At 52.6% G+C, this 21247-nt stretch overlaps 1 protein-coding gene across 2 annotated transcripts in view; it reads right to left on the bottom strand.

Annotated features, from left to right (window-relative positions):
- The window catches only part of TNS3 (tensin 3), a 235248-nt gene extending 215910 nt beyond the window's left edge, over positions 1-19338 (bottom strand). The window contains exon 1 of one of the 2 annotated variants that reach the window (XM_068550260.1): positions 19255-19338. The gene's annotated coding sequence lies outside the window, so the exon portion shown is untranslated. Of the gene's footprint in view, positions 1-18759; positions 18809-19254 lie in introns of those variants that run through there. The other variant, XM_068550261.1, reaches the window with a different exon arrangement.
- Positions 19339-21247: the final 1909 nt, after the last annotated feature.

The raw sequence follows: 21247 nt of genomic DNA, 5'->3' as shown, positions 1-21247 counted from the left end.
GGGTCCCCTACAGTGCCTCCAGGGGAAGCCAGCGGGGGCAAACACAGCTTGTCAGGCGCAGAGGGGACCGGAATAGATCTGAATGTCTTTTTGGCCCTGCAGAACCCTAGAGTTCATTCTCCTGTAGCTCAAGGGCAATATTCTAGCGTTTTATCTTTGTATCTAAGTTGTACACCTCGAGCGGCACACTCATATTCCTTGGAATGTTCCTCTTGCAGACCTGCATTTCGTCACAATGCCCTTGGCCACCACTGAGGTTGTTAAAGAGACCTGTACTCTACTTCTCTACTATGTTGGTTGTAGCATGTGACTGACAACACTGCAGGGACCCTACAGAGGCATTCCCTCAAGATTCAGTCTCAGAAACATCTCTGCTGTTTGGAATGACTTGTTTCTGATTCTGTTGTCTGTTTTTCTTGAATTCATTATTTTTGTCCTATAGACACAATGAAACAATTGAAAACAATTGTTTCCCTTATCGAACTGGCTGCCAGGAAGCTCACAGCTAAATCATTGTGCTAACCAGGATATTTGGTATACCCACTGGATGCTGACCTTCCACAGGCTTCACAGGTTTCTCAGATCTGTTTCTTCTCTCTTTCTCTCTGTATTTCTTTCTGAATATTTAATCCTGATATATATATATACACTTCGGCATGCTTTTCAAATCATTTTGGAAATTTGGCAAGGCATTAAGTCATGTAAATAAAGTTAAAATTCTGTGGGTTTAGAACATGGATTTGGAGGTCTCAAGGATGAACATAACACGCACATTTATGTCTGTGTTAAAAGGCGTGTGTCTGGGCAACCCGGGCTCCGGGGGCTGCCCCACAGGTTCCCACCCAGGACAGCAGCATGAGAGCACGACACTCCCACACAAACACCAGCAAGACTGCAGACACCAGAGCAGAGGACCAGCCCTCCGCTGAGCCATACCAGTTCCAGGTTTATTCTCTCTACTTCTAGATCACCGTGAACTAAAATCATCTTCACAGACCTCACAGGCCACTCTCCCAGCTTACAGATGAGACAGACACTTCCCAGAAGTCAATCAACTGCCCCGGTCACACAGCAGCTCTCCCACGTCCTCAGGCCACACACACTTACTTCTGGGTGAAGGTGGCCATGACCTAGGCCCTGAGCATCTTGCAGGCTCCACACCTGGCCTCACAGCCGGGCACCTGCTCAGAGGAGCGTCCGCTGACAGGTAGAGTCAGTGCATCCACGGAACACGTGGCCCACAGGCCGCGGGACCCAGAGTCAGCCTCTGGACTCGTCTCTCGGCCATGTGCCCCCAGGGACCCCCATCTTGGAAGTGGTGCTGAGCACGTAACCTCACCCCTGGTCTTCTGAGAAGCAAACCCTGACCCAGGATGCTGGCCAACAGCACAGCCCACCCCTACTGGCCTTAGGAGGATGAAGGCGCAGTAAGGAAGAGCCCAGTGCAGACACGGGAGGAGCGGGGAGAGGACAAGGTGAGGGTCTGTCTTCTGGGAGGCCTTTCACGGCCGCTCAGACGGTTCTTTCCAGCAGGAACACTGGGTGACGTGGTCCCATGGCCCCAGCACACACCCCGACCCAAGGCTCCAAATCAGAAGGAGCTGGGTGATTCCTGAGGTGCGTGCGCCGCTGGTATCAGCAAGAGGCCAAACAGTAAAACAGAATGTACTCCATCACTAAAGGGGGCGCCTAGCAATGTTTCAGAAAGCAACACCGGTCCATACTTCCCATCCCACAGGGGTCTTGAACCCGCACGGATCTTGCTGTGTGTGGCCCGCAGGAACTGCTGGAAGCACTGGCTCGCAGGTAGGGCTGGCCCACGGCTTCTGCCTTTGCCCCCTTCAGCCCTAAACCTCTCAACTGAGGAGCACCCAGGACCCGTGGCCCTAAAGAGGGACAGGCCGGTGGCCAGACCCCCTTCTGAGCCCAGCTCCATCCCCCATCCCCCACCCCAGCCTGCCCGCCAGCAGCCATCCCCCCCCCCCGCCAGGCCACGAGAAATAAATCTTGTCGCTTTAAGCCACTAAGTTTGGGGTGGTCTGTGTCACTGTGGAAAACTGGCACAGTCACCCATGCCAAACTGTGAGTGGCCTGCAGAGGTCAAGCCTATTGACAGCTCAAGGCCAACAGGGCACTGGGGCCCAAATGCAATGCAGTTTGATAGGAGACCATTTCCCCCTTTTAGCAGTGAGGGCAAACACCCCCTGTACAGCCTTATCCCCAAGGGGACAACGCAGAGAGCGGGGCGATCACTTTGGAAATGGAAGTCGGCCCACTTGTCCTCAATGGGATTCTGCAAAGAATATCTCTGGCACCATTTACAATTATTTTAAAAGACTTCAGGAAATGGAATTAGAATTATTTGGTCCATGGTGGACGGGACAGACGCTTGAACAGCCACCCCCTTCATCCTGGTGACCTGCCTGCTGCTGAAGTGGGTCACGGGGTGAAGCTCTCCAATCCGCTGCGTGGACACCCACGGAGATGGCGTGCCCTTCCAGTAGGACTCTTAACTGCCTACAGAGCAGGCCATCAGTCTCTTAGGCGATTTGCCTGAAGGTAAGAACAGTGTTGATAAGTTCAAGGCCTGTCACTTTATCAATACTCTGCACAGGGAAGTCGGTGTCAGCGCTGCCAACTCTGTCATCAGTGGCCAGTTACATGCCAAGCCGCCAGCAGGGGTGGGGGGAGGCCAGAGGTGCGCCAGAGACTGCCGCTCTGGGCACCGTGATGGCCGGCCCTGCCCCTGCTCCTTCCCCCACCTGGCAGCCAAGTCAGTACTCACCGGGCACCACCAGGGCCAGGCCCTCTGCCCGGTGCACAGCATTACCACGGGCAACAGAGGTCGACCGGGTCAAGCACATCAAGGCAGGGAGAAGCATCGGAGCCAGGAAACTTGGAAACCCCCTGCCTGGGACTCACCCTTCAAGGACTCTCGAACCCTAAGCCAATGACAACGGTTCTAAAATCGATAGTTGGGTCAACTTCACCAAGTGAGACAAAATATATAAAAACGGCTCCTAAGCTGAGAGGCATTCCAGAAGCGAAGGGAAGAAAATACACTTTCACTAACTTCTCATTTGGCCATCATGCCAAGACACACCCTTTACAGAGGCCTTATCACCTGTGTTCCAGGAGAAACACACTGAGATGCAGGGAACTGAAGATCATGGGCTGGTAAGCCACAGAGCAGGACTCACTGGCAACAGAGAACTCTGCCCCTCCTGCCAGCAGGTCCCCTTCAATAAGGACCCTTTTCTGGGGAATCCCTTCCTCCCCACCCAGTTCTATTCTAAGCCAACTTCCAGAAGGCCTTTCCTGCTTCTCCAGGGAGGGGATATTGTAATCACAGCCCACTTTGTTCAGCACTTACATGTGCTGAACAAGACAGTGCATTATCTCATGACAGCCCTGGGCTGAGGCCACTGAGCAAGGGGGCACAGTTGGTGGCTTTTCTGGCTCACATGTGCCAACCCACATAAATCTTCCCCTCTTCCACCACAGTCACTGGCTCCAGGAAAAACCTACAACTTAGGCTTAACCAGTCAGTACAAGGCTTCTGTGGCCAAAGGACATTTGTTGAATGGCCATAGAAGAGACACACTCTCTCTGGACATAGGCAACGGGCAATTGGCTGCCATCTCGTAGTCACAGGAGGCCCACTAGGGAAAGCAAGTGACAACTAAAAAGGCAGAGAAGAGTTTATGGGCAGCGACATGGTTGAGTTGCTTGATCAAACCAAGCCTGATGTCCACATTACCTCTGGTTATTCTACTTATATAAATCAGTAAACAGCCACTGGACGACCTAAAGAGCCCTTAACCTCAGAGGCTCAGAAAAAAGTAAACTGTCCAGGGTTCCCAAGATAATACACAGCAATTCTGCTACTTGAATCTGACTATATGTAGTCCAGATTCCCCTCTGTAGTGCTGAATTTTATGTGTCCTCATAGCTAGGTTATGGCACCCGATGTCTGTCTAGATGTAGCTGCCAAGGTATTTTTCAGATACGATTCACACTGAAATCAGTAGACATCAAGTAAAGCAGATTTTTCCTCCATAATTGGGTGGGCCTCGCCCAATCAGTTGAAAGCCTTAAGGGAAAAGACTAGAGGGAGGAATTCTGCTCCAGATTGTTTTCAACTCAAAATTGTAACATCAAGACCTGTGGGAATTTCCAGCCTGCCCTGCAAACCTCAAACACACCAGCCCCCCACAAATTCATACATTTATCCAGATAGATAGATCTATATAGATATCTACCTACAGATATCTATCTATAGATATATATAGCTCGTGTTGGTTCTGTTTCTCTGGAGAACCCTGAAGGATACACCTGCTCTAAACACTAGGCTCTCTGCTGCCTCACTCTCAGTCACCTCTCAGTTCCCACAGCACCTTCCTTTGCTCTTATGGACACGACCCCCTTCCTACATCAAGTTTCCTGTGTGCACAGGGCTAAACTCCTGAGCTCGAAGCAACTCCAGTCCCACTTTGTAAGAAGAGCACACTGCCTTACACACAAAGGAAGTTCAGTCTACATGTGTTTGATGAAGAATAAAACTATCCTCAACCAGTACAGCTGGCAACAAAGGCCTCCAGAAATACAGATTATCACTCATTAAAGCAGTAAGCCAGTTAGTCGGGGACAAAGTTAAATATGAACGAATGCAGAAAACATGCTCAAATTTATACTTGTTAATGCGAACCTCACTCTCCAATCCCACACTCTGCTGGGTGTTCTAGTCTTGGGCAGGAACAGGAATTGGGGGTTCAGGTGGCTAAAGGATGGAGCTCTCCTAAGTAAATGCAGCTCCTTCCTGGCACAGACCCCTGGGAGGCTTTGGAACAGCTACCAGCCACAGTCTGACACAAAAATATGTGTGGATTATGGCAAAGCCAAACTGAATTTTAAAGCTATCTGACTGAACAATGTCACTGGAGTTCCGTAGCTAGTGTTCCATACTGGAGAATGGACAAACTTAACTAATGGTTCTCAGACTTGAGTGGGCATCTGAACGCCCTGTAACTGTCATTCCCAGCACAGAGTGTTTGACAGAGGTCTGTGGTGGAGCCCAGAACTGGCATTTCTAACAGCCCCCAAGGGATGTTGATGTTGGTCCCGAGGCCTCACTTTAAGAAGCCCTGACTTAGACAAATGTCAGCAAACACAGACTCTCAGCAAAGCCACCCAAACAGTGGGCTGAGCTGGGCAAGTGAGCCCTGGGTAGGTATCTGCTGCGTGGCTGTGATGACGGCTACAGTCTCGTTCCCAGGAAGGTTAGGTTGGGTGCCACTGGAGAGCACTTGAGAGTACTGTTACAAAGTTACAATGTGAGGAAGACAAACTGAAGAGCATTTTTCTTTTGCCAAATTTACAGGCCATTTAAAGAATAAACACAATAAATAAAATTCTCTTACTCTACCCGGGTAAGAGAATTGGTAATTAACAGTCTGATTACTTGTGAGATAATGTTTCCAAAGTACTTAAATGGTTAAAGTCCAGCATTTCATGATCCCAATATAATTACTGATTCAGGCAAGGACCACCCTTGGATGCTGAACCACTGAGTGAAAGGTGGTTAGGAAGCAGGATGCTCAGAGTCTCAAAGGGACAAAGGGGAAGATGTACCTGACACCAAGGACCTCTAGGAGCCTTCACCAGGTAACTAAGCTTGGTGGACCAAGAGTGGGACAACAGACACTGCACCTCTTGACATGAGGTGAGCAGAGTACCTCACCTCACACTTACGTGATCCTGAATGTGATGACAAGAAAAGACTCAGACAAATCCAGACTGTGGGATATCCTACAAGGAAATTGCCCTCGTCTCTTCAAAAGGTCAATGCAAGGGAAGAAATAAAACTGTCCCTATTTTCGGATGACATGATTGTCAACATAGACAATCCCAGGAAATCTACAAAATAAAACTCTTAGAACTAATAAGTGAGTTTACCAAGATCACAGGATACAACATAAACATACAAAAGGCAACTGTATTTCTATGTACTAGCAGTGAACACATGGAGGCCAGAATGAAAAATACAGTACCATTTACAATCACTCAAAGAAAAGTAAATACTTAGGTGTAAATCTAACAAAACTCATACGTTGAAATCTACACAATGCTAGTGAACGAAATCAAAGATCTAAACAACTGGAGAGACATACCATGTTCATGGATTGGAGACACAAATTAGTAGAGATGACCTTCAACCAGTGAACAAACAGTGGTCCATCCACACCACGGAGCAGTACTCAGCAATGAAATGGAATGAACTATTAATACAGCAACAACCTGGATGGATCTCCAGAGGATTATGCTGACTAAAAGAAGCCAATTCCAAAAATCTACATACTGTATGATTCCATTTATGTAACATTCTTTAAATGACAAAATTACCGACCTGAAGATTAGTGACTGCTGGGGTGAAGTTTGGGTGCGGATGGGCGGGAAGTGGAGGCGGCTCTAAAGGGCATGTGAGGGATCTTTGTGGGGATGGAATATTCTGTACCTTAATTCTATCGATGCCAACATCCTGGTTGTGAGATGGTCCTACAGCTTTTCAAGATGTGTTCATAGGAGAAAACTGGGTCAAGTCACACAGGATCTCTCTGTATTATTTCTTACAACCGCCTGAAAACTACCTCAAAATAAAAAATTTAATTTAAAAAAATGTCTTCAGGAAAAAGAAAAGTCATGAAAAATAATAATAATATTAAATAAAGCAGGCAGCCTGCTCCCACTTTCAGGGCACAGATAGACGAAGTCACCCAGTGTGACACGTAAACCACAAGTCAGAGCAGATTAAGGACAGCAGGAAAGCACTTTAGGGACCGGACATTAGCTGGTGTCCACAAATCAAAATTAAATTGCTTAGAGGGATCATGGTCTTGAGGTTGAGGGATGTGGGAAAGTGTCCTTGCTCTCAAGAAACACAGGCTAAAGCATTTGTGGGTGCAGTTCATGATGGGCACAACTTTTCACTTTTCAGATAAAGCCAATGTGACAAAATGGCAAAAAAAAAAAAAAACAACCAGCAAATCTAGGTGAAGGGTATACAAGTGTTCATTATACTATTCTCCAGAAAATGTGACCATTTTCTAAAAAAGAAGTTGGGTGAGGAACAGTCTTTTCAGTTCAATAACCATCCACTGGGTTTGTCTGTACTTCTACAGTCTCCTTTTCCTTTCATGCTAAAGCACAGATCCAGCCAATGCTAAGTTCTCAGGGTCCCGAACGATGGCAAAAAAGCCTCACACACGGGAGCCAAAGGGCCCCTTGGCCCCAAGAGAGAGAGCCTCTAGCAGATGTAGCCTCAATCTCAAAACGACAGTGAGAATTCAGAATCGGATGATCAGAAGTAACTAGAGATGGATACGAAGAGAGCTGTGATGGACGGATCCCCCAGCTCTGACCCCGAGGTCCTCAAGACGCTCACCTGCCCTGTGGTCCTCAAGATGCCCACCAGCCCCGTGGTCCTCAGGACACCCCATTCTGATGGTCCTCAGGACCCCCCACCTCCACGCTGTTCTGCCACATCCAAGCTTAGATAGCAGTCAAGCCACAGCAAGCCCTGCTGAGTGTTCCCTTCTTCAGTGTTTGTGAGGGTTAACCATATCTGGGACACAGCCAGCACTCAATAAATGTTAGCTGCCTGAGAGTGAGGGAGTGAGTGAATGAACAAAGGAAGGAACAAAGGAGTCACTCTCTGACAGGGCCTCACACACAGTCAATAATTAATGTCAGTCAGCCCGCCTCTGCCACCCTCAGGTGTGTGTACCTTTTATTCCCAGCAACCAGCCTGAGGTCTATGAACTGCCAACACACCACATCTCATTCATCAGGCTGGGAACAGAACAGCATCATGGAGACGGAGGCAAGTGATGGGGAGTCATGTACCACCGGGCCATGTGTTTAGCCAGGGCTAAGGCCCCGAAGCGCCTGCTGGCCATTTGGGGCAGGACAGATGGATCAGTGGATGAAGAGCTCCAGCATGTGGCTGGGAAACAAAGCCACACTCTTGCCATCAGCGCTCCCATCCTCATCTGAACGTGAGATGTGTGCCTCCAGGCACCAAGGGTATCATACAGCACATCCAAACTTCTCTCTAAAATTTAGCCATTTTTTAGGACTTCCCCAGTGGCGCAGTGGTTAAGAATCCGCCTGCCAATACAGGGGACACGGGTTTGAGCCCTGGTCCGGGAAGATCCCACATGCCACGGAGCAACTAAGCCCGTGTGCCACAACTACTGAGCCTGCGAGCCACAACTACCGAACCTGCGCGCCACAACTACTGAAGCCCTCGCGCCTAGAGCCCGTGCTCAGCAACAAGAGAAGCCACTGCATTGAGAAGCCCGCGCACCGCAACGAAGAGTAGCCCCCGCTCGCCGCATCTAGAGAAAGCCCACGCGCGGCAACGAAGACCCAACGCAGCCAAAAAAATGAAAAATAAACAATTGAAAAATAAATAAATAAAATGTAGCCATTTTTTAAAATGCATTCAGTCCCACAGAAAGAATTTGTGAACATGATCCAGGCAGAAAGCAGATAAGTGGGAGAGGTGACTCTTTTCTCAGCAAGAGTCTGGTGGATGCCCAACATTTTTATAAGAACAAAACTCTCATTTAAATATCGGACAAGAGATTATACATCGCTAGTGGATCTGTATGGAGACTGGAATCCATTCTGAGAGAAAGACAAAGGAAATAATTCTTGCCATTTTACACTGTGGATTTCAAGGAATCCCACAGCACACTCTGTCCGAGATGAATATTCTTTTGTGCTACCAAGACAGTAAAGTAACGGTTTTGTATTCCCAACTCTTGTCAGGGAGCCCTCATGCATTCCTAGCAGACATTTACCATCAACTTTCTATAATACGACAATGTGAAACATGGCTATTTTCCAAGAAATTTACAGTGGGCTAGATTCTCAAGTCTGGAAGATAAGCGTCAACTGCCCTCCTCTGAAAGTTCATGGAGTACATTGCAAAGCAAAACTCCCAGGAAGAAGAAAATGGTGACCCTGAAAAAAATTAATGAAACCCTGGGAAAATATGCAAGCACCTCCCTCTCTTCTAGTAAAGAGCGAGCTTCTCAAATGTTTCCACTTAGATGTGGAATTGCCCCCTCCCATGGTGAAGCCTTCGAGTAGGGAAGCTCCAGTGGCAAAGGCCTTGCCCAAGGTCACGGAGCCGTCCCTGGGCTCCTTCCAAAACCCTTATCACACGAAGATATGGGACGCCTTGGATCTTGTCCTTGGAAGAACTCAGATTTTAGGGAGGAGAGATACAAACAAAATATACACAGCCCAATCCCAGAGGACGTCAGAAGACCAAGGATGCGCTAACGGGGCGTCAGGAAGGGCAGCGTGGGCCTGTGACTGTCAGGGTCCCACCCAGAGGACACGGGCCTGGCTGAGAAGAGCTCGGGGGTCCCACACCCTCACCTCCTTCCCAGGAGCTCTATCTCCGGGAGGCGGGCTAGCACGGGGTGGGGAGTGGGCGGAAGGCTTCTCCTAGATTCAGCTCCTCGAAAGGCTTAATGACTAAAGAGGAGAGAAGAGTAATGACAACGACACCTAGTGTGTACACAACATCACATTTACCCCAGCAACCCGGGGGGGGTCCTTGATACCAACCCCCGGGGTTCAGCGACACTTCAAGAGCAAGACGGCTGTCCCAGGGTCACACGCAGAGGCAGGACCCAGGCCACAGTGGTTACTGCAGAGCCCACTCCCTTTGCACCCCGGCCCCAGAGCAAACAAGCAGGACCATGCCATTCCCAGCAGCACCAGGGTACACGGCGGAGCTGATGTCCTGAAAGCGCACGGGTCTGACAACAGACAGAATACATCAGAAACAACCAGTGAGGCCAAATGGAAGGAAGGCGGTAAACCAGGGGTCAAGGGAGAGCAGACAAGAAAGATCACCGTTGGCCAAAAGTCTTCGTCAGCTCCAGCCCGTTAATCCAACTCATCTTGGCAGTGAAACCTGAAAGCTGAGACTGTCTGGACCCCACTAGAACATGATTGGTTGCAGAGCTGAGTTCAGCCCCGACAGGTCCTAGCTGGACACTGGCCAAGACTCTTGGTCACAAAGGCTCCCAGAGCCAAGGTCAGAAGCACCGCTGCTCCAGTGCACGTAATTCCATCAGCACACAGCAGGCCACAGGGTGCGGCGCTGGGCCCTGACCCCGGTGCCTTTGTGAAGACCCAACCAAGCAAGAGCCACACTCACCTCCAGCCGCTGCGGCGCGCAGGCCCCGGAAGCTGGAAAGAAGACTTGGCCCCTTGGGGCAGGACGAGCCGCCTAGGCAGAAGGAGGGGCTGTGTCCTGGCCAGGCCTGAGGCTGCACAGACCTCCCCGTGGGCTACATGCAAAACCAGAGGCCAGCAGATCCCCAGATCGCCGGAGCTGAGCGTCTTCTCCTTTCACCTTCTGCAAGAAGCAGCTCTAACGAGAATCATCTACCCACAAATAGCCAGCCCGGCGGTTGGGAGCTCATGCAGGTACGGTCATCACTCTGAAGGGCTGTAAGAGTCATCGCTTGATAACTGTGAAGTCGAGGCAGAAACACGGGAAACGCTTAGGATGGGATACAGGTGTGGGAAAACCATCGGCATAAAAACACACACACACCACACTTCTAACACTGAACTGTTACAAAAACCAAGCCGGGAAGAGGAAGATGGTCGTGTATTTGTAAGTGTGAGGATGGGGGACCTTTTACAAATGTGTAGACATCATGTAAGTCGTGATAGTGTCTCTAGCAAGAAACAGATTCTGCAGAAGTGCCTTATGCTCTTACAGATGACCTGTATTTTGGATTGTTTCCATTTACATGGGGGTGGGGAGGAGTGAAGAGCAAGACACATCAACTCTCTTGTCGCCAGTCACCCATCTCACCCGAAGTCTCCATCAGCCTGGCCAGCCAGAAGCCCGAAGACGTTCCCATTGTTATGCTGAGAACTGCCCTTCCTCAGGGGCCCGCGCACAGCTGCCCGGCCTTTCCACGAGCAGAGGAACAGCACACGGGCTCTCGCAGGCGGGCGGCCCGCGGTCCGGCGGGCTCAGTCCCTCACTCCCCCAAAAGCTGGGTGCACACTCCTTTCTCCTGCAGGCCGAGGCCCACGCGTCCCAGAACCCCACCCCGCCACAATGGGCACGCTTCTCGTTCTGGGCCACAGGACCTTCAGGGCTACAATATCTCCAGGCGCCACGATTCTCCAACCACCTGGTTCGGCAAACCGTCCTTCCTTTGTGGGCTGCACTCGTGCACATTCTTGTGTAGGCTTCCCGCCCTCACCCAAGCTCCCACAGGCCCCAAGCTGGCCAGGACTCATGGCAGACCTGCCACCCCCATTAGCGTGGAAGGCTAAGGCTTTGACACGGTGTTCCTAGTCTCAGGAGCGGAATGCTGGCGTCTTCTTACTTCCTCCGCCCTCCTCAATCCCTTCCCTGCTCCGGGAACGCACCAGGGGCTCCTGCCTGAGGACTCGGCCCCCACTGGCCCTCCACCTGATGGATCCTTCCCAGAGAGCCCAGGATTGACTCCATCACATCCTTCAGCCCAGCGTCTCCTTCCTAAGAAGCCCCACCGGACCACCCTGCGGAGAGCCCAGCGTCCAGCGCCTGAACCCTGCCTGGGCCAGGGAGCCTCCGTAAATAGGGGACAATGTAAGGATGTCCCCCCGCCTTTGAATCCTCCGAGCCTGACCAATTCTGCAAATGCCCACACTGGAAAAGATGCCAGTAATTCTGGTCCAACGTGTTCCAGTGCCGGGGGTAGGGCCTGCTGGTTGGCATTCCTGACTTGAGATTGTGAACACGTTCTTGGAGGGTAAAAATTAACCAGCATCCACCTGGTTGGGCCTCAGGCCCCGCAGGCTCCAGGTACTGATCAGAAGAGCGGCCTCCCTCTAAGGCACAGCCGGCGTCATCGCCACTTCACCAAGGCCAGGCCAGAGCAGGGCCCAGGTCTGCGCTGTTCCTGAGGAAACCCGGAATAATTGCACTCATACATCATAGGTTCTGGCATGCGGGTCCCAGACTGAACCATTTATCCAAATTAAAGCCATTCTCCAGAAACAAAATCAGACCCTTTTAATTGAAAATAAAACCAAGCAACCCCACAGGCTCTTTTTTTTTTTTTTTTTTTTCTTCTTAATGAAAGACATTCTTCCTGCTTTCTCATTCCATTAATCACTGAGTTTACACAATCTGTCAAAATAGCTCGGTAAGAAGTCTCCCTCTTCCTTTTCCTGCAGGCCTGGTTTTTCCCAGAGTGCGCCAAGCCGGCCGGGAGTTCAGGCACGCTGGGAGAGCACCAAGAGGATTCTGCAAGCACACACTGTTTCTCAACTGCAATCCAACCATACATTTCAAGGGGCTTCAAAAAGCTTGTGTTCACTTCTAGGTATACACCCCAGAGAAGTGACAGCAGAGATCCAAACGTAGACCTGCACACCCACGCTCAGAGCAGCATTATGCAAAACAGCCCAAAGGTGAAAGCAACCCAGGTGTCCACTGGAGGACAAATGGATAAACAAAAGGTGGTCTTTATGTACAACGGAATGTCATTCAGTCTTAAAAAGGAAGGAAATTCGGACACATCCTACAACATGGATGAAACTCGAGGACATTATGTTAAGTGAAATAAGCCAGTCCCCCCCAAAAATAACAAATATTCTATGATTCCACTTCCATCAAGGACCTAGAGCAGTCAAATCCATAGAAACAGAAAGCAGAATGGTGGGTGACAGGGGCTGGGGGAGGGGGAATGAGGAGTCAGTGTTTAATGGGGACGGAGTTTGTTTTGCAAAATGAAGAGAGTTCTGTGCATGGATGGTGGGTGACGGTTTCACAATACGAAAGTACTGATGCCACGGAACTGTACACTTGAAAATGGTTAAGTTATGTTATGGGTATTTTACCACAATCAAAAATAGTTTGTGTTCTTTGACCTCGAACCACCTTCGAAGTCCCTCCAAGAAGATGACTGGCCGGGATCTTGCCCAACGATCTCCGTGCAAGGATGCACACAGGCTGTACGTGACCAGAGGACACATGGCCATCACGTACGTACTGGGTTCTGTACTGTCACCAACACTCGTGTGTATGCAGAGTTAGTTACAAGTGGGGAAATGCTCATATTGCCACATTGATGCTAAAATCATACATATGATCTCAAGTTGGTAAACTTGAAAAGCACAGAATGTACACAGCATACAAGAGGGCGAAAACATTGCTCCCTGGGTGGTAATAGTAGGACATTTTTCCTGCATTCTTAACATTTCTCCCTCTTTTCCAAGTCTACAGCAAACGTATTACACAAAAATTACTTTGTAGAAAAAGAATCAGAAAATAATTTAGGAAGCAAAGGCACGTCCATCACCTGCGAATCCTCTCCCACCCCCTGAGCAACACAGATGACAAATGTCCCCTCCCCTCCTAGGGCAGGACAAGAGAAAACATGTGCCTGGCCAGCTGAGAGCCGGGCCTGCCTCACTCAGCCGCCAGCCCAGTGGACGCGAGCAGAGGTGCGTCCCCTTTCCTCCACCCCCAGCCACTGGGCGCTTCAGGTCTTTCCAGAGAAGAGGAACCGGAAACACACCTGTCCAAGATCACGGGCAAACCCCTGAGTCCCCACGGCGTCCTCCTGTTATCACAAAGGCTTGCCCCCAGGGGGACCAGACAGGGCCTCCAAGAATGGGGAAGTGATGTTTCAGCAGGAGCCCCTGGGGTGGTGAAAATTCGGCAGGACCAGAGTAAGCAGCGGCCCAGGAGCTGGCAAGCAGGAGGCACATCAGGGCCACGGGCGGGCGTGACCCCGGCAGTCAGACAAAACAGCACCCAGGAGGAGCGCCGGTGCGAGTCGCGAGTCACGCAGAGGGCGGCGATGTCCCCGGGCTGCAGGTGGAGAACAGAGAGGGCAGTCACGGGACAAAGGGCGCCTTCTACCCCAGACCTGTGGCCGCCAGAGCCCAGCTCTTTCCTCCCAGCACGCTGCCTTTGATGTGCATCCAAAATCACCAGTGGTGAGGGGTGAGCACTCAGGAAACCTCTGAAAAAGGTGATGGATTGCGAGTGGAGGAGAACGCCAGGACAGAGTCAGTGGGGCCCTTTTGTTCCCGCAGCCCGTCGGGGAGGAATGTGTACAGAAGGCAGACGCCCCGGCTAATGGCCCAGCCTGGCCCCGGGGCGATTCGCACGGCCAGCTGTAGGCTGCTCCCCCGCGCCCTGGGAGGCTCCGCCATGAGTGAGATGCAACACAGAGCAGCTGTGGTCCCGGGTAATGAGGGGAGCGGATTCCTGAATCCTCCAGTGTGAAACGACCGGCTCCCGAGTTTCCGGGGCACAGCCGCCTCTCCCTGGAAAGAAGAGTCAGGCAGGCCTCACCACACGCATTGCCTCTGCCTCTGCCCCTTCTCCAGAGCCTTGGCCTTCTTCCACTGGGGCACCTAACTCATTCGTGTGTCTTTAAAACCTCAGGGTTTGTTGTTCATCACCAGCTTCGGAAAACCTACGCTCAAGAGGTTCCAGGTCATACCCTGTGGCTGCCACCTCCTAAGACACGATGAAAGGAGGTGACACCCTTCCCACCTTGGGGGGGGGGGTCCCCCAGCACACGGGCGCAGACTGGCACCAGCAGGCTGCCACTCGGGAAGCTGGAATGAGGATTCCCTCCCACGTCTCCTCCGTCTTAGAAATAGAGCCGTGCCCGCACAGGGCGTCCTGAGTGCTATCAGCTCCCCCAGGGAGAAGAGGAAGAGGAAGGCAGGCAGCTGGCCACGTGCCATAGTCAGAGCTGAGGAAGGAGGACGAGGGGCAAAGGCTCCACGTCCGAGGAAGCAGCTGCGGCTGGAACCCCGGCCAGCCACGGACGGCGGGCACTCGAGAGCTTTCGGAGCCTTCGCCAGGCCCTCGAGGAGGGGTGACGCGGGCAGGGGACCATAGAGACCCCTGGCCTTGGGAAGAAGTCCCAGCATCACGGAGGGGCCTGGGTTCCACTCTGGGACCCCGCCCAGCACCGCACCACCCCCTCCATGCACAGGCTCAGGCCCCTGTGACCAAGGAGGCACTCACCTTCTGTGGATGAGGGCCAGGCACAGGCTCTGTCCCCAGACAGACCTGGGTTCCAACCAGCCCCATGACACAGGCAAATGACTGAGGCTCGCTACGTCTCAGTGTCCATTCCGGAAAACAGAGACAAAAATACTATCTTGCAACGTTGGGTGACGATCGCTCTGATCGCGGATAGCAAGCACGCCATCGCACATGGGTAACCACACCATCAAAAGAAGGCATTAATCTTCCAAGGTTACTAGGCTGGGAGCAGGGGAGATACTTGCCAAGGGCTCCCAGGGCTTCCAGCCCAGGCGGGCGGGCGTAGGGGAATTGGGGGGGGGGGCGGGGGGCACGGAACGTGAGGAAACCTCTTCTCCCGGAGTTGGTGGCCCTGGGGAGCACCTCCTTGGCACGATCAGAAAATGCTCCACCAGAGGGAATTTTCCTGATCACTGACACAGACGCCTTAAACATCAATTTTTCATTAATTTAGCCCATTTGGGACCAAACATATTAATACCAGATCATTGCCTTCTTTTTACAAAAATTAACATAGCTCTTTTTAAATGTCTAGGGGTCATCATGATGACTATCCTCCCCTCAGTGACACAGTAGGGCATTCTGACGGGTCCTAACAGTGGCCCCAGGTGGCGGTCATCCTCACCTTCACTGGCCTCCTCCCTCCTATCCAGCAGAGACAGTCCCCAGCTGGGGGTCTGGGACAGCACGTAGGAGACATCCGGCCGGCCTGCACCAGGGCCAGGCGCGCAGTGGGGACCCCGAGTACACACAGAGCGGGAGAGAGAGATGTCCCTGCAAGAGGGCCTGGCTCGTGGCTCTGGCAGGCAGGCACCCGGCTGACCCACACCAAAATGATGCGGGGCGGGTGGCAGGGGGAGGGGTGCGGTTCGCCAAACTCATTCCTGATATGCAAAGTGCAATAGGCAGCTCCAGAAACCTGGAGATTCTAGTTTTCTGCTTTTATGGGAAAAGGACAGACATCAAGGAAGTTAAGTGTTCCCACGCTGAGCTCACTCACAACTACAGAGCAGCAAATCCGCCTTTTCTAGGGACTCAACACACTGGATGATTCAAAACATCTTCTGAACCCTAAGAGACAGTTAACTCACATTCAGCAGCATTCTGACTGAGGCAATTTTTAATGTCTAGGTGTCTTAAAATCAGTGAGGCAGCACGGAAAAATACACCCTCGCTGTCGGACAGCTGGGGTTTAAATATCATTCCACGTGGACATCCCTGGGAAGATCAGGCCACACAACACCCTCTCGCACCTGCCTCTGCTTAACTGTGAGGATTCAAAGAAGTAACTCTTTCAGGAGCCAGAGTAGCGCCCAGAACCCGGACAATAATGAAGACAGTGATGATTCTGAACGCTCTTGCTAACAGCCAGGAACACGTAGCGGCTCTGAGTTAACAGAATGCCTATTTAACTAACCAACTGGCCAGACCCCTTATTCTGGATCAACAGAGATAACTGCAAAGGACTGCAGGGGGACAGGGCCGGCTCTAGGTCACCGATGACCCCCATGCTTACCGGGTCGCACAGGAAAGAGCCTAGGGTTCAGGGTCTGTGTACCTCCGGGACCCCATCCCAACCCACCGCCTGGTACCAGAAGACCCTTCAAACGCAGCCACGAGACAGGGGCCTCTCCAAGAGAAAGCAGGGCCACTGTAAGGAAGCCTCTCTACTCAGGGAGCTGTGGACGCACGGGGTGGCTGGGACACAACAGTAACTTTCTGCCTGCTGGAGGCCGGCTATTTCTCTAGCGGGAACAGCCGGCACCTCGCCCCCATAGGAGTCTGGGGGCAGGGGTCGGGGGTGGAGCAGGGTTTGGTTTGGGTACAGAAGGCTTTCTCCTAGCGTGGTGGTGGTTTTTGCCAGGCTGACCCTAGAGGAGGAGCAGTGCACGTACCGAGAGCCAGAGGGCTGGGTTTGATCTAGTCCCCAGGCAGTGCACTTACCGAGAGCCAGAGGGCTGGGTTTGATCTAGTCCCCAGCTGTTTTGCACTTTAATAAATGTACTCACCTGTAAAATGGGCCTTGTGTACAAGCTGCCATTGCCACATGGTGGGTCAGAAACCGTCCCCTCTTGGCCTTTCCCCTCTCTTTTCTTGCCTTTCTGCCTTATTCCCAGGCCATTTTTAATCCCATCAGTAATATCTCCTGCAGCCCAGGAACACACTTTGACCTGGTGACCTTTAGCTCCCAGGGTCACGTTTGCAAATAGCTCCATTGAAAACCCATAGGTGCCAAAGCTACACTTTTGTAAACGCCAAGTCAATTTGCATCCAGGAGCACCAGTTCCCTGAGGCTACCACTTTTTCTATCTTCTCCTTGGTTTGTAAAGAAATAATTCATCTGCTGCTGCTGCTAACTTTGGCACCTCAGCTGAGGAATTTGCGGCCAGGACATGCATCCACTTGACAGACAAGCAGCAGCAACTTCAGGGCCCTGGAGCCTCACTGTCCTGGCCGAATCCTGGGCTGCACCACCACGTTGGGCAACAACTTGGACAAGATACTTAGCCTTTCTTTGCCTCTCAGTTTGCACATCTGTAAAATGGAACGAGAATCCCAGCTCCCTCCAAGGGCTGTTATTTGGGTGAATGCAATGAATGCAGGCAAAGCATTTAGCACAAGCAAACACTCCATAAGCATTTGCTACGACCATGCTATTACTTTGCTATTACTTCGTCTCTGGGGTCACTATTACTTTGTAAAATTACTAAGTAAGATTGCTGTTACTTTGTCTTTGAGGTCAGGAGCCTGGCCTCCTGCCAGTTCCCCCAGTCAGCTCCCTGTGCACAGAGGTCCCCTCGTTCTCCGCAGACTGGCCTTGCCCACTCCACCCTCCAGCTGCAGCGACTCCCTGGCCCCTCCGGGCCTCTGCACAGAAATGCCTTTCTTAATACTTGTTGATTGATTTGCAAATATAACCTCCCAGGCCCTAAAGAGGAGAGAATCACAAGGACACACAAATCTCTTTCAAAAGGCAAAGAACTAAAGCACTTCAAAAAGAATAATATGCACAGACCACATATACCAAAATGCCAAGACGGTTAGTTCTGAAGGGCTTTGCCATATCGGCGCAATGATAATTTTCAGTCACATTTTCAGAATATTTAAAGAGCGCTCCATGATCTTCAGTGTATTTAAAGAGTCCTCCATGAACACGCATTCACATTACAAAAGAGTGAAAATGGGGGAAAACTCTGCCAGAAGATCAAAGTGTGTGAAGGACAGGGACACCCTCAGGGTCTGGGGGACTTCTAAGTGGGCAGTGACCTCCCTCAGCAGCGGTCTCTGCAGGCCACACACCCCATGGGCTTTTATTTTTTTAACCACACTGGAGAATGGGGGGCACCCGCCAGCGCTGTCTCAAGAATTCAAGGGAGCTCTTCGGCCCCTTCCCCCCACACAGATTTTCAAACCACTTCAAGCAAACGACCCCATCTCGCTTATCAGACCCCGGCGGCGCCCACCGAGCCCCGGACCCTCCCTCTTCCTGCCTGTCAGCGACAGCGCCGGCGTGGCAGCAGGCACGTGCCGCAGGTGGCCCCGGCCCCGCACGCCCCCGCCCGGTTCCCGCTCCTTCAGAAGTCAGGAAGGAAGCGCCAAGGGACCCCCTGCTTCCCGCCCAACACAGGGAAAGGGAAAGAGAGACGCACCGGAAAGCCCGCTTGCAAAGAGCGGGAGAAGGGTCCTGAGCCTTCCCACTGCAGCTCCAACTCGGCTCTCCGCCCCGGAGTCTCGGGACCCGTCCTGGAGAGCGAAGTCCACCCGGGCGCCGCCGCGACAGTGCCGCTCCGGCCCGCGCCCGCCGTCCAGGGCGCCCCGGCGCCGAGGGCCCCTGACCCAGCCGGCCCGCTCCCCGGCTGCGTCCGCGCGCCCCAGCCGCGTCCCCGCGCCCCCGTGCCCAGACCACGTCCGGGACCCCGGCCGAGCCCGCCCACGCCCCCCGCCGCGTTCACCCGACTCTGTCCCTGACCCCGCTCCCCCGTTCCCGGACCCCGGCCGAACTCTCGCCCCCAGCTCAGGTCCCCGCGCGCCCGGAGCGCCGTTCCCCTGCGCGCCCCGAGCCCCCTGCCCGCTCCCCAGGAGCAGACGCCGGCGCCCGCCCGCCAGAGACAAAGAGGTTGGCGGCGCGTTCCGCCCTCCAGTACCTGGGCGAGCGGCGGCGCGGTCCCGTGGGGCGATGGCCGCAGCAGGCAGGGCGCCGAGCAGCCCGAGCAGCGCGCGGGCGGGCCCGTCCTCCTGGCTCGCGGCCGCGCCCGCCGCAGGGCCCCCTCGAGGCGGCGCGGGCAATCGCCGCCGCCACGCCCGGGCCGGCCGGTCACCTGGCCTCGTCGCCCTAACAAAGCAGCGCGCTCCAGGCGCGCCCGGGGCCCCGTGCGGCCCTGCGACCTCTCTGCGTTGGCCAGGCGGGACTGAGGATTATTAGACCCGTTGAGCAGCCCAGGCTCAAAGTGTTCACGGGCTGGCGGGTCCCGAATAGGCAGGCAAAGTCCTGGTTCCTGCACAACTGGTTCGTTCGTTCGTTCATTCATTCGTTCATTCATTCGGCGCTGTAATTACTGTGCTCTAAGAAAGCGAAACCTCGCTGCCCGCCTGTAACTTACAGTCTACTGGGGGTAGTGCACACATAAAGCAGCACGGCCGTAACAGAGGAAACCCAAGACGCTTTGGAAGCCCTGGGAAGTCCGGCCAACGGAGGGAGAGGGTCGGGAAAGACTTTAGAAGTCACGTCTTCTGGAAATGAGCAAGATTTCGGCAGGCCAGGAGTGGACAAGAAAGAAGGTCCCAGACAGAGGGATACTCAGAGGAGGAAAGGCAGATAGATGCCAACATCCCCAAGACACAGATGCCCCTCACTCAATCCCAAAGCCTCGGTTTCCCCATTGGTGAAAACTGGGGAGGGGACAGCATGCTGTTGAAGATCCCCTTGTAAAACGTAGGCCCTTCTGCAGAATTAGAAGTGCTCTTCCTCCTGTACAAAAGAACAGTTTCATCAACACTTTATCTTGTGAACGCACAAAGCCCCTTACACAAGGAAGACGTCTCCGGGAAGGCACTCCACCCTACTTCCTGCAGAAGAGACATAGATTGTATCTGTCACCCGGACCAGATGTTCTTAGAATCCCACCTGGCAAAGTGGGCACATCTTGGAGTGCAGTTACCAGGAACTGTCCCTGATTCAGGTATGCAACATCCAAACCCACCCTGGCTCTTCAGGTGCAGCCCTGCCCGTCCTGTCTGAGCACAGAGCAGGAAAAACATGGCTTGTCAGGACCAGTGGAGAGACTGAGCAAGAAAATCATCTCTGAATGGACTTCTTTAAAAGTAGCCAGCCATCAAAAACCTTGTGGCCCTGAATCCAAAGCAAGTGTGTCCAGGGAGGAGACACAACAGACCCCTTGTTTGCACCCCTGAGGACCCAGGCCAGGTCTGCTCAGATTCTACTCTCACTGTTCACCGCCTCTTCAGGAGGATTTGAACAATCCCTGCAATGCTCTGATTTCTCAAGAAGTCAAAATCACTGGACTCTCATTCCCAGCTGAGTAGGGCATTCATACCTTGAGGCAAAGCCTTCCTGAACCCTGAGCCCCAGGCCTCGGAAACAGAGCAGACATTTTTCCTGCCCTCTAGGACACCCCAGCCCAAGAGGTGACAGGATGAAACAGGAGGTGTGGAGGAAAAGAGCCTCAGGGGAGGTGGGGAGGTTGCAGCCAGCTGACCCCTCAGTGGGAGTGAGGCAGGTCCTGTTACTATCCCCTTTTTACTGATAGGCTAAAATGGTAGGTAACTTGCCCAAGGTCACCAGCTGGTCAGCTACAGAATATGATAAGGACCCAAGACCATCAGGCCGACAGGCTACCCTGATTTTTTTCCAAGCTGCCCTGCTCTGCCCATCCATCCAGCTCAATTGTACTGAGTTGTGTCTTTGCTTAAATATCTCTTCCACTAGACTCCCAGGACGGGGGCAGGGGGTGATGGTGGTGGTGGGAACCTTCAGACCCACAGCCAACAAGCCTATCCATCTTGCATCGCAGAATCTATCACAACATCAAGGTCCGTGTTAGCCGAATGACTAAGTGAATCTGAACTTCATGAGGTATTACAATATCCAATATCCGCTTGCAGAAGCTGGGTTGGTAA

Source organism: Eschrichtius robustus, chromosome 8 (genome assembly GCF_028021215.1).
Source record: "Eschrichtius robustus isolate mEscRob2 chromosome 8, mEscRob2.pri, whole genome shotgun sequence".
In the NCBI taxonomy this organism is placed as follows: Eukaryota; Metazoa; Chordata; class Mammalia; order Artiodactyla; family Eschrichtiidae; genus Eschrichtius; species Eschrichtius robustus.
The sequence above is the reverse complement of the archived record's forward strand: the minus strand, read 5'-3'. Positions and strand labels throughout refer to the sequence as shown.